Source organism: Portunus trituberculatus, chromosome 40, assembly GCF_017591435.1.
Source record: "Portunus trituberculatus isolate SZX2019 chromosome 40, ASM1759143v1, whole genome shotgun sequence".
Classification (NCBI taxonomy): Eukaryota; Metazoa; Arthropoda; class Malacostraca; order Decapoda; family Portunidae; genus Portunus; species Portunus trituberculatus.
The window spans coordinates 9,557,501-9,570,000 of NC_059294.1; the positions used below are offsets into that span (position 1 = coordinate 9,557,501).

A 12,500-nucleotide genomic window follows, 5' to 3' on the forward strand; every position below is an offset into this window, starting at 1 on the left:
CTGACTCGAAAACGAAAAAGAAGAAGAAAAAATAGAGCCAGAAGAGGAATGCCAGTAATGAGACGCACCTCTTGTTATTTTTCTCCTCCGGTGTGTGTGTGTGTGTGTGTGTGTGTGTGTGTGTGTGTGTGTGTGTGTGTGTGTGTGTGTGTGTGTGTGTGTGTGTGTGTGTGTGTGTGCGTACCATGTATCTTCGTAAATGGGACAAGGGATAAAGTTTACTACATACACACACACACACACACACACACACACACACACACACACACACACACACACACACACACACACACGGACGCACGCACGTACACACCCACAGGTAAGAGTCAGGAATAGGCGAGCATCCGTTTGCAGGTGAAGATGTAACACAGTGAAGGATAAATTTCGGACCAACACAGTGATAAAGAGCGTACGTGCGACAGTTACGAGGAGGCGAGGTGCAAAAGTTAAATTGACCGAGACACACACACACACACACACACACACACACACACACACACCTCCCACCACTCTCTCTCTCTCTCTCTCTCTCTCTCTCTCTCTCTCTCTCTCTCTCTCTCTCTCTCTCTCTCTCTCTCACACACACACACACACACACACACACACACACACACACACACACACACCACCACCACCACCACACCACTACCACCACTTCTACCACCATTACCCTCACCCCACATCCCGACTACCATCATTCCTACCACCACCACCACCACCACCACCACCTCAGGCCCGGCGTTTCGTCTCTAAACTCCCGTGTAATTTCATTTATCAAGACGGCAGCGAGACAGGAATGAGGAAAGGACACTTTTCCGTCATAAAAAATTACAATACGGGAGGAAGAGTGGGAGAGAGAAGGAGAGGGAGGAGGAGAGAGGGAGAGAGGGAGAGGGAGAGGGAAGGCGGTGGCAGGTCTCTCACTACACCGGGTATAATTGATATTAGTGCCGGCGTGGCTGCCAGGCTGCGATCCTGCTTGGCACAGTGCCATTACTGGTAACCTCGCACCGGGGCCAGGAGGAGGAGGAGGAGTAGGAGGAGGAGGAGGAGAGCAGGCCGTAGAAGGCAGGCGGGCCCAACAGAAGCAGAAACAGGAGCAGAAGGTGGTGGTGGTGGTAGTGGTGGTGGTGGTGATGGTGGGAGTGGTGGTGGTGGCGGAATGCTTGTGGCAGGGGTGATTTGGCCAAGGTAGTTCCACGTTGTTTAAGGTGAAGGGGGCGGGCATAAGTGGGTAGTTCCGGAAGCTTAAACTGACTTGGTGGTGGTGGTGGCATTGGTGGTGATGGTGGTGGTGGTGGTGAGAGGAGCACTGATGGAGAGAGGGAGTGTGGGAAATACTGCTGTAGAAGGTGTAAGTGTGTGAGCGTGCCGCCACCAGCTGAATTAAAATGGAAATTAAACGAATGAGTTACTGTGGGAACATTTTCTCTTACTTTTTTTTTCTTTTACCCTTTCTCTTTTCTCATACTTTTGTCCTTTGCGGGAGGGAGTGACAGGTGAGCTTCTTGACTTTTTTTCCTTTTTATTTTAACTTTTCCCGTCCCCCTTGACACGGTACAGCGAGGCGGGAGAAATGAGCAGTGGCGGTGTCTGTGCGTGCCAGACAAACAAGACGGATGGAACAAGTGGGAGACAGACGGCGAGAGGGAGAGGGTGCAGGACAGACGGTGGCAACGGAAAGGGGAAAGGGACGACAGGTGGAGGGGCCAGTATTTTGGTGCGGGACTCGGAAGGTGAGAGGGGTGAGTGGAGAAAGGTGCATGGAGGACACGGAGACAGAGCGCGAGCGGTAAATATATGCACGTATTTATACCAGTGATGACAGAGAGACGGAACCGAATACCCGTGCAGACGACGCGTGGCACTCCATAAATCTTAGCACAATGAAAGAAGGATGGCACTCTCATGGCGCTAACTGGTGCCAGACACGCGTCAAACTTAAAGTGAATAGAAGTGGAAATATAAAAGATAACTTAACGAAACGGAACACATTGTACAAAAGAAATAAAAGGTAAATTACTTAGAAAAGGAATCTATAAATACTAGATTGATTCATCCCAAACAGGAAAAAACTGCACTAAATACCAAACATTATATGACGGTCACCCAAACTGATCCCTTAAGAAGCCAAACCAAACGTAAACTTTGTTGAGATGAAAAGGTAAACAAATCCTTCCCAAACAAAACCAAATGAAAAAGTATAAAACAAATCTAATAAACGCTAGAAATTAAAAGAAAATAAACAAAAGGTACAAAGACTCGGTCAAACTACACAAAAAGAAAATACATGAATGAATAAAATGTAGCAACTATTAATACTCCACAAAGAACAGAGGTTAAAACTGTCGGGTGTGAAATCGAGGCGTTGGGTTCAGAAGGGAAAGGGAACGTGAGTGGAGTTGAGGTGGAGGAAGGACTGGGATGATGTGGAGGAGGTGAATGTTTCTGACTTGCGTTATGTTCCTGTGCTCTCTCTCTCTCTCTCTCTCTCTCTCTCTCTCTCTCTCTCTCTCTGAAAATGTACAGACACATTCTTTCGCCCTTTTTTTCTTTAATTTCAGTTTAGATATCACTTCAACATTTGAAGGTGATAAAAGAGGTAACAATAAAATAAGGTCACAACAAGTAACAAATGAGCTTCTTTGCACTGACCTTCCTTCTATCATTTTCACCTTTACTCCATTGCTTCTCTCTACGTGCATCCCTTCACCTTCTATTCCATCTCTTTCTCCCCGTTTTTCATTCTTCCTTCCTTATTTTCTTCCATTCATCCATCTATTTAATCCTGACATCCTTTCGTCTTTTTCTCCTTTTCTCCTTTTTACTCATTTTCTTTTCTCTCCCCTCGTCTTACTATTCACCTTCTCACTGTAAACATCTCTTCCTTCTTCTCTCTTACCCTCCCTTCCTTCCTCCTCCCTTCTTCCATCCATCCATTCACTCCAGAACTCCTTCCTCTCTTCCTTCCTCTTCCCTCGAACCCATCCACCTAGCCACTTAAGACCTCTCCTCTTCTCTTTCCTTCCCTTTTTTACCTCTTCCCTCTCTTCCTGCCTGCTTTCCCTGCTTTCCCTCCCTCCCTCCATCTATCTATTCACTCCAAACCTCGCTTACCTCCACTCTTTCCCTCCCTTTCTCCATCCCTCCAGTCCATTCACCCTGCCACAGCTCCCCTCCACACCTACACCCACACACCCACGACCCACCCACATCCTCCCACGTTCCGCCTAATGGACCGGAATGGGAACCCGGACACTGCCGCCGGAAAAGAAACCGAATTCGGAATATTCCTAGACAACCAGGAGAGGAAATACAAATATCCGTCAAATGCCATCAGTGTTAAAGCTCGTGGGAATGTCCTGTCTGGTGGTTGTGGTGGTGGTGGTGGTGGTGGTGGTGGTGGTGGTGGTGGTGGTATGGATGTTTTATTCATTATAGTTGGGGATTTAATTATAAATGATTCCGACAAAATTATGGAACGCTAGTAGAATTTGGGATGGTGGTGGCAAGAGTGGTTTGGTGGTAGTAGTAGTAGTAGTAGTAGTAGTAGTAGTAGTAGTAGTAGTAGTAGTAGTAGTAGTAGTAGTGTATAATTACTAGCAGTAGTAGTAGCAGCAGTAGCAGTAGTAGCAGTAGTAGTAGCAGTAGCAGCAGTAGCAGTAGTAGTAGTAGCAGTAGCAGTAGCAGTAATAATAGTGGCAGTAGTGGTAGTGGTAGCAGTAGTAGTAGTAGTAGCAGTGTCCATAATTAGTAGGTAGTAGTAGTAGCAGTAGTAGTGCATAATCACCAGCAGTAGCAGTAGTAGTAGTAGTAGTAGTAGTAGTAGTAGTAGTAGTAGTGTGTATAATTACTAGTAGTAGTAGTAGTAGTAGTAGTAGTAGTAGTATAATTACTAGTAGTAGTAGTAGTAGTAATAGTAATAGTAATAGTAATAGTAATAGTAGTAGTAGTAATAGTAGTAGTAATAGTAGTAGTAATAGTAGTAGTAATAGTAATAGTAATAGTAATAGCAATAGTAGTAGTAGATATTATTGTTGTTGTTGATCTCTTAGTTATCGTTATTATCCTTGTTGTTGATGATGATGTGGCGGTTGTAATGGTCGTTCATCTCATTTGTAAGACCTTTGATTTACTAAGACTCCAAGAAACTGTTGAGGAAACCCAATAAAGACTGACATAAAACATAATGGTTATTTTTCGAAAGATAGATCTAATATGAAATTGTAATCCGAGTATCCTTGCAACTACGAAATACGGAGGAGAATAAAGAAATATTCAAATAACCATCTTTTTCAAACAGTAAGACTTCTATCCATTGTCAGTTCGTAGTAGCAGAGGATCAGGTATTTTCAACGGTCACTCCTGCTTAAGACTCTCTCTGTACACAATGAACCAAGGGGCAAATGATTACCAAGGCCTCTGATGGTGACTGTACAAGGTGAACATTCGCTCTCAGATCGCAGGAAATGTTTTCACTGCAAATTAAAGTGCAAGTGATTGACAGAACAGTGAGATGTGACGCCAGACACTGCATACTTCAAGTTAACGTGTGTGTGTGTGTGTGTGTGTGAGCGCGGACACATTCAAGGCGTGACTCCGAAAGTTGTTCGAGGATTTGAGGTTATGAGTTCCGGGGCTTTGCGCGGCGGGTTCAAGGCTTCACGAGACGGCGAGCGAACCCTTCCACGGAATAATAACAGTGGCAAGGAAAACTGTGGGTCTCTATCGCTATTATTATTACTGTTATTGTTTTGTTCATTGTAATACTTATAATAGTCGTGGTTATAGTAACAATAACGATGATGATGATGATAATGACGATAATAATAATTGATAACAAAGTAGTAGCAATGGTAGTAGTAGTAGTAGTAGTAGTAGTAGTAGTAGTAGTAGTAGAAGTAGAAGTAGAAGTAGAAGTAGAAGTAGTAGTAGTAGTAGTAGTAATAGTAATAGCAGCAGCAGCAGCAGCACCACCACCACCACCACCACCACCACCACCACCAGGAGCAGCAGCAGATGCGGTAATAAAACTATTACAACTAAAAACAACCAATCACACACACACACACACACACACACACACACACACACACACACACACACAGTTTCCGCACTCCCATCTCGTGACGTTTAGCCAATCACACTTAGCCAATCAGCAGAGCAAACAAGTCTCGGTCTGGGCCAGTAGGATACAAATCTTCCAGGCTGGGGGGCCAATCAGCAGCTCGCCTCTATCCTCTAATACGCCAAAGAGCCAATAGGATCGCGCCTCTTCCCTCTGCTGCTCTGCTAAGGAATAAAGGCAATCAGGAGATGGAATTCCTCCTTTTGTCTGCCTTGCATATTAAATCATTCAACTTTTCCGTCTATGTGTCCATCTTTGTATTTTCCAGTCCATCTGTCCGTTATTCGCTTATGGAAATAAAGAAAGGAAAAGGAGAGAAAGGAGGAAGTTGAGAAGCAGAAAGTAATAAGATTTAGAAGTATAGAAGTAGAAGTCTGTCAGCAAGTCTTTCGGAAGTGATGGCAAACGCGAGAGAGAGAGAGAGAGAGAGAGAGAGAGCGCACATCCCCTTCCCCCTAACCCTCCAGCACTCCAGGTGCCCCTTCAGATTAACGCCCGCCGGAGAGGCTGAGCCGCTGGCCAAATATTGTCCTTGAGCCTAAAGTTTTGAAGGCAGGTGGGTAAGCAGACGGACAGCCAGACCAGCGAGAAAAACTGGGACAGATCTCAACGAGACGGAGTTAATCTCGCCGCACCAAACACCACGACAAAGCCCCGGGAAGAATGTGATGCGCTGGACTCCAAAAGATAAAAAATAGTTTACGTAGAATTAGGTGAACAGTACTAGAGAAAAGGAACGAGAACACAACAAAAACCGTAAAAGAAAGGAAATTATATGAAGTGTTAAATTTTCAATGACTAATATGTCTTTACGCGGAAATTATATATAATTATATGATATTTTTAGCTTGTCACATGAAGCGAATGAGTAATTTTATTGAGTGAATGGTGATTACAAGACAATGATCAACACACACCTCTTGCCTCCTGACAGCTGCTGACCGAGAAACAAACTAAATGTACAATTCTAGTTATTTTTCCAACAATTTTTTTCACTCTTATAAATTAGAGACAAAGGCCAAGTAAAACAGTGGATTATGAAACCATTACGACGATGTCTTCTTCATCGAAAAGGCCCATGAAAACCCATGAAAATTCCTGTCATCTAAAATGTTCCTCACAATTTTTTTTTATCGAGCTTAAGATTATTCATAAATGTCACCACTCCGGAATAGTTATAGAGAAAAAAAATGAATAGACTACGAAACCACAAAGTTAAAAATTGATACAGGAAATACGATATGCTAAAAATACCAAAAGCTATAAATCCAATAATGAAAAAAGAGTGTCCCGTGCGATATTAAATTTGCACCGGAATATAAATGAAAAAAAGTATGAGCGTAGATACTTGTCAACATCAACGCAGGTGAATGGAAAATAGGAGGGGAGGATGAGGCTCACTGCAGCGAGAATCAAATGTGTACCAGCTGTGTGTGTGTGTGTGTGTGTGTGTGTGTGTGTGTGTGTGTGTGTGTGTGTGTGTGTGTGTGTGTGTGTGTGTGTGTGTGTGTGTGTAACAATAAACAGTATTTCAAATTATAACATTAACATAAAAACAAATAACACAAAGACACAAGAAAACCACAAAAATATAACGAAACATGCAAGAAAAAACATCCAAACAAAAAAAAAGAAAAAAAAAAAACAAGCAAATTACTACCAACATCATGACAAGTAGTGCTTATGTATGTGCGTGCGTGCGTGCGTCTATATACCTGTGAGTGCGTGTCCGCGCGCGCGTAATGACGTCACGCAGGTGTGAAAATCACGTCACAGGTGGAGGTGGCGTCGTTGGTTTGTGCGTCAGTCCATTATTCACTCGTGTTTAGTTTCGCTGAAAGGTCGCAAACTGACATTCACGAGACGATATGAAAACCAAGCTCAGTTGAGACAAAAAAAGTGATATTGCACCTTCAAATGTTTGCCATGCTTTGTGTTTCGTGCTTCCCTGCGCCTTCCTGAGGGACTAAAGGATCGGGGAGGGGTGAATAAATGATTAAATGATTCAGGTGTAATTTTTTTTGTCGACAGAGAGAGAGAGAGAGAGAGAGAGAGAGAGAGAGAGAGAGAGAGAGAGAGAGAGAGAGAGAGAGAGAGAGACAGACAGACAGACAGACAGACAAATAGACAAATAGACAAACAGACAGACAGACAGACAGACAAACAGACAAACAGACAGACAGAAAAACAAACAGACAGACTAATAGACAGAGAGAGAGAGAGAGAGAAGAAAGACAGATAAAGGGAGAAAGAGTGGAAAAGAACGTAAAGAGAGAAAGAGAAAGAAGAGAGGGAACCAAGATGATGACAAATTACAGGAAAAGAATAAATCAAGAGAGAGAGAGAGAGAGAGAGAGAGAGAGAGAGAGAGAGAGAGAGAGAGAGAGAGAGAGAGAGAGAGAGAGAGAGAGAGAGAGAGAGAGAGAGAGAGAGAGAGAGAGAGAGAGAGAGAGAGAGAGAGAGAGAGAGAGAGAGAGAGAGAGAGATTGAGATTGGGGACGATAAACAAAACCAGGAGAGGGAGACAGAGTGATCTAAAGGTTGGGATGAGAAAGAAGAAAAATGAAGAAAGGGAAGGAGAATGAGAGGGAAGGGAGACAAAGGGGAGAAGTACGAAAAGTGACTGAGAGACTGAGAGACAGAGAATTAAAAGATGCTGGACGTAAAATTCAATCCTTAATGAACACAAGATGGAAGGGAATCATTTCAAGATTTAGATCATGAAACAACCAGAAGCATTTTATCTATTCATGTGTTTGCCAGCCTCCTTCAGTGATTTAATTCGATATTTGTATTTAAAATCTCACTCAAACACTCAAACACTCCGGCAAACACACACACACACACACACACACACACACACACACACACACACACACACACACACACACAGACACTCGACCTTGTAATATCCAAAACAAAGCTTCTTATTTAAAGAAAACTTGTTATTTGTCGTTCTGTTTTGCAAATAATCAGCTCTCTCTCTCTCTCTCTCTCTCTCTCTCTCTCTCTCTCTCTCTCTCTCTCTCTTTTCTATGACCTTGAGGTACCTCCACAAATTAATCAGAAGTGGAAAGAAACTGCAGGTATTTTTAAACACTCCCATTTTCTACGTGCTAGTTTCGTGGAATCTATTCATCTCCTTTGTACCCTGAGGCGCGTCACGTAGAGGATCTGTGGTGTGTGTGAGGTGAGTTTGTCTACCGGTTATGTCATTGTTATTGTCATTCACCATCGACGCAGCTGATTGAAGTGGTGACAAATCAAAATCGTGAAGAAATCATTAACTTGATGTTGACGGATGTTGTCTTACTATCTCTCTCTCTCTCTCTCTCTCTCTCTCTCTCTCTCTCTCTCTCTCTCTCTCTCTCTCTCTCTCTCTCTCTCTCTCTCTCTCTCTCTCTCTCTCTCTCTCTCTCTCTGATCTGGAACACGAGTAATATATGCAATAACACGAACCTTTACTGCTTCAAACGAGCTCGAGTCTTTGCAGGAAAAAAAAAAAAACTTCCATGCACTCAAAACTCCATGAAACTGCATGAGGAAGATTTTTCATTTTATTGCTGTAACCTTAAAACCTACATTTGCGACGGAAGAGAGAGAGAGAGAGAGAGAGAGAGAGAGAGAGAGAGAGAGAGAGAGAGAGAGAGAGAGAGAGAGAGAGAGAGAGAGAGAGAGAGTTTGTGCTAATGTTCGTGTATTTGCTTTTAAATTAAGGCTGAAAATTCCCTTTTTACCTCCTAATTTTTCCTTTTTCCACTTCTTCCTCCACCTGGTGTCTTTGTATCCTTTCCCTCTTCTCTCCTTCCAATCCTTCGCCTCGTCTTAATTCCTTCCTTTTCTTCTCAGCGATTTATTCTCCTTCCTTCACTTGGTCTCATTCCTCCTTTTACCTTTTTCCCATTTTCCCCATTATACTTCCTTCCCATTTTTTTTCCTTATCTTGTTTATTTTCCTATGACCTTATTTTCCTCCTTTCATACAGTCTTCCTGTCTCTTTCCTTTTTAAATGTTTTTTTTTTTTTTTGGTTTCTTGTACATATTTCTTCCTTTCGTATCAATTCTATTTCTCTCCTCTGCTTTACCCGTTCTCTCACTTTCTGTTTCTTTTTCCTCCCTTCATGTGGCTTCACTATCTTTCTCTCTCTCTCTCTCACCATCTCTTCTCTCTCTCTCTCTCTCTCTCTCTCTCTCTCTCTCTCTCTCTCTCTCTCTCTCTCTCTCTCTCTCTCTCTCAATGTTTCTTTTATCCTGCCTTCACTTGATCTCGCAGTCACTTTCTCTCTCTCTCTCTCTCTCTCTCTCTCTCTCTCTCTCTCTCTCTCTCTCTCCCCGGAAGACTGAGTTACTGTGACATCATGAGAAGGTGAAGGTGAGATCTGACGTCATCAAACATCGTGGATGATGAAAAAGTAACTATTAACTCATACTTCACTCGCCCACACCCACACACACAGTAGTAGTAGTAGTAGTAGTAGTAGTAGTAGTAGTAGTAGTAGTAGTAGTTTTTGTTGTTGTTGTATTAATAGTAGTAGTAGTAGTAGTAGTTTTTTTACATATGCACAACACACAAAAAGTTAGAACCTCGTTTTAATTCAACTTAGATAAAACGATAGAAAAAGAAACGAAAAAAAATAGCAATAGGTGAACCCAGACCCCCAAAACGAGCAGTAGATCATAACACACACACACACACACACACACACACACACACACACACACACACACACACACACACACACACACACCGCGTAGTGTAGTGGTTAGCACGCTCGACTCACAATCGAGAGAGCCAGTTCGAATCTCGGGGCGGCGAGGCAAACAGGTAAGCCTCTTAATGTGTAGCCTCTGTTCAACTAGCAGTAAATAGGTACGGGATATAACTCGAGGGGTTGTGGCCTCGCTTTCCCGGTGTGTGGAGTGTGTTGTGGTCTCAGTGCTACCCGAAGATCGGCCTATGATTTCTGAGCTCGCTCCGTAATGGGGAAGACAGGCTGTAACCAGCAGACGACCGAGGTGAATTACACACACACACACACACACACACACACACACACACACGAATGAGGAAGGAACGCGCGACATTCTCCTTCCGCATCCACAGATAAAAACTCCTGAATGAAAAGTAAAGAGTTAGAAAAGAAAAAAAAGTCTTAGGACACCAAGGAAGAGACGGGGAAGAAAAAAGAAAAAGAAAAGAAAAGAAAAACACAACGACTGGATTACTTACGAGCCAAGATGCAACCAGGAGACGAAGGCAGAGGGGCCTGTGGGGGTGACAGCCGGGGGGGAGAGGAAGGGAGGGGGAGGAGAGGTGGGGGAGGGCCTCGGCTAACTTAGTAGGAAGCTCTTCTCTGGGAAAAATCTTGGAGGAAACTTTTCTTTTCTCTCCCGTGGTGGTTCGTGCTGGATTCCTTCACCATCTTGCTGCTGTGATTGTTTCCTCTCTCTTCCTCCTTCCTCCTCCTTCTTCTCCTACTCCTTGTCTCTCCTCTGACTGCTCTCTTTCTCTCTCTCTCTCACGCTTTCACCCCTTCTGCTTACGTTATCTGACTCTCACGCCTCTCCAATGTTATTTTTTTCCTATATTTTCCAGTTTTCTCCTTTTCTTTCCTTTTTTTCCTCGCGGCGCCTCAGACGTGTCAGGGGAAGAGACGTAAGGCAGGTTGGGACTCGCTCTCACCCCTCACGCTGACTCCTCACTCTCCCAGCTGGTCCAGATTCCGCTGAGTCCGGCAGATGGTGAGAGTCCCCACTTCTGACGGCGGAGGAGGAGACAGTGGAGAGGTGGAGGAGGTGGATGGCCCGCTGTCCTCCACAACTTTTCAGCCACTCTCTTATGGAAGACTTGTATGGATGCGTTCACGTTTTCTTTTTAATTTTTGCTTTCCCAGGTACAGACAGGGAAGGGTTAACTTAGTTGATTGATAAATATCCTTTTTTATCACTTCTTTTGTTTTTACTTCTCTTCTTCTTTTCCCTCCTTCAAAATCGTTACAAAATGGAAGCCTTGAGATATGTATGCTTATATGTACTGTGTGTATGTACGTGTATGTGATGTGTGTTTGTCTGTGTGTGTTCAAGTTCAGTGTTCTGGTACGTTTTGTGTTTCGAATCACGACTCGGGCACTTCGGATCAATAAGACAGAGGGTTTACTTTTGTTTACTACAGCAAAAGACTAGTAAATACAACGTCTACTGACTCTTCCCTTCATTCACCAAGAAACATTCGCACTTAGTATAAAAATATCAGCTGGGCTCCGTGTAGCTGCACAGTGTAGTAGTAGTAGCAGGAGGCGGGCCGGGGAGGCGGAGAGGGATCTCGCGGGCCAGATCAAAACCAGCGAAATAAGAGGCTCGCTCCGCCGCGGCCAGGTGTCCCTCGTGCAGTCAGTTGGCTTCCGGGGCAAATATTGGCGAATCCTCTTGAGCGCGATGAAGAGGACACATCAAACGGCTGGCGGTGTGGATAAACGTAGGAATCTTTCAACTCCTACTGTGTGTTTCCTGCGTGGTGCTTGAATGGAGATAGGGGATGCGGGAGGCGTGATATGAAGGCTCAAGGGGAGATAACTGATGATGTTGATGCTGCGGGGTGGTGGGGAAGGTGCGGAGAGTATTTCTGCCTGACTGAGGACAGAAACTTTAATTATGTCTTTTCAGGGGATTTCTTATTTCAAATCATTGGACGCAATTACTCTGAGGTGCACGCGACACCGAGGAAGACTTGAAGAGAACAGCGGCGAGCCAGCCCAGCTTCCTGAGGCCTGTGTGTTCCTGCCTGGCGGGAATCGAATGTGTCTATTTCCTTTCTAATTCTTCTTTTTTCTTTGCCCGCCTCGCAGAACGACTCTGTTTGGAGGGTGTCGACGCACACGCGCGCACGCAACACGCGTACATAAACACGCTCCTGTGACAGTCGAGTTTCCAGGTTACGACTTGGAGTCTCAGGGGAAGGGCTCCCAGCGGCGGCCCTGAACAAAGGTGAGCAGCGGGAACACGAAGCGAACTACAATTTATCTTATGAGCAGCTGGGGTTCACATCGACACGGGACTAACACACCGAAAGCCAGCGAGACGCAGCTTTGCAACGCGATTCAAGTCAGTGTTTCAGAGTTGGTTATCAGGTCCTGGTGGCCAAACTTGTACCAAAGGGAGTGTGACACCTTGGGAGAGGAAGCTTGGTGGTGCTTGGCGTGAGGGAGAGCGTGGGGGAAGTGCTCCGGCGCCGGGGTGTGGCGTGGCGTAGGGTGTGCTGTGTGGGGGGAGAGAGAGCTGGAGAGCGTCAGGGAGAGCTGTCACCACCACCAAGTCTGCCTGCCGACTACTGGGTAAGCGGACGAGGGAGCCCAGCCAGCCACAGCCCAGCCTG

At 44.6% G+C, this 12,500-nt stretch overlaps 1 protein-coding gene across 1 annotated transcript in view; it reads right to left on the reverse strand.

Moving 5' to 3' along the window:
- Positions 1 to 12,447, reverse strand: part of LOC123516097 (facilitated trehalose transporter Tret1-2 homolog) — a 72,199-nt gene extending 59,752 nt beyond the window's left edge. The window contains 1 exon segment of the mRNA XM_045275195.1: positions 10,359 to 12,447. The gene's annotated coding sequence lies outside the window, so the exon portion shown is untranslated.
- Positions 12,448 to 12,500: the final 53 nt, after the last annotated feature.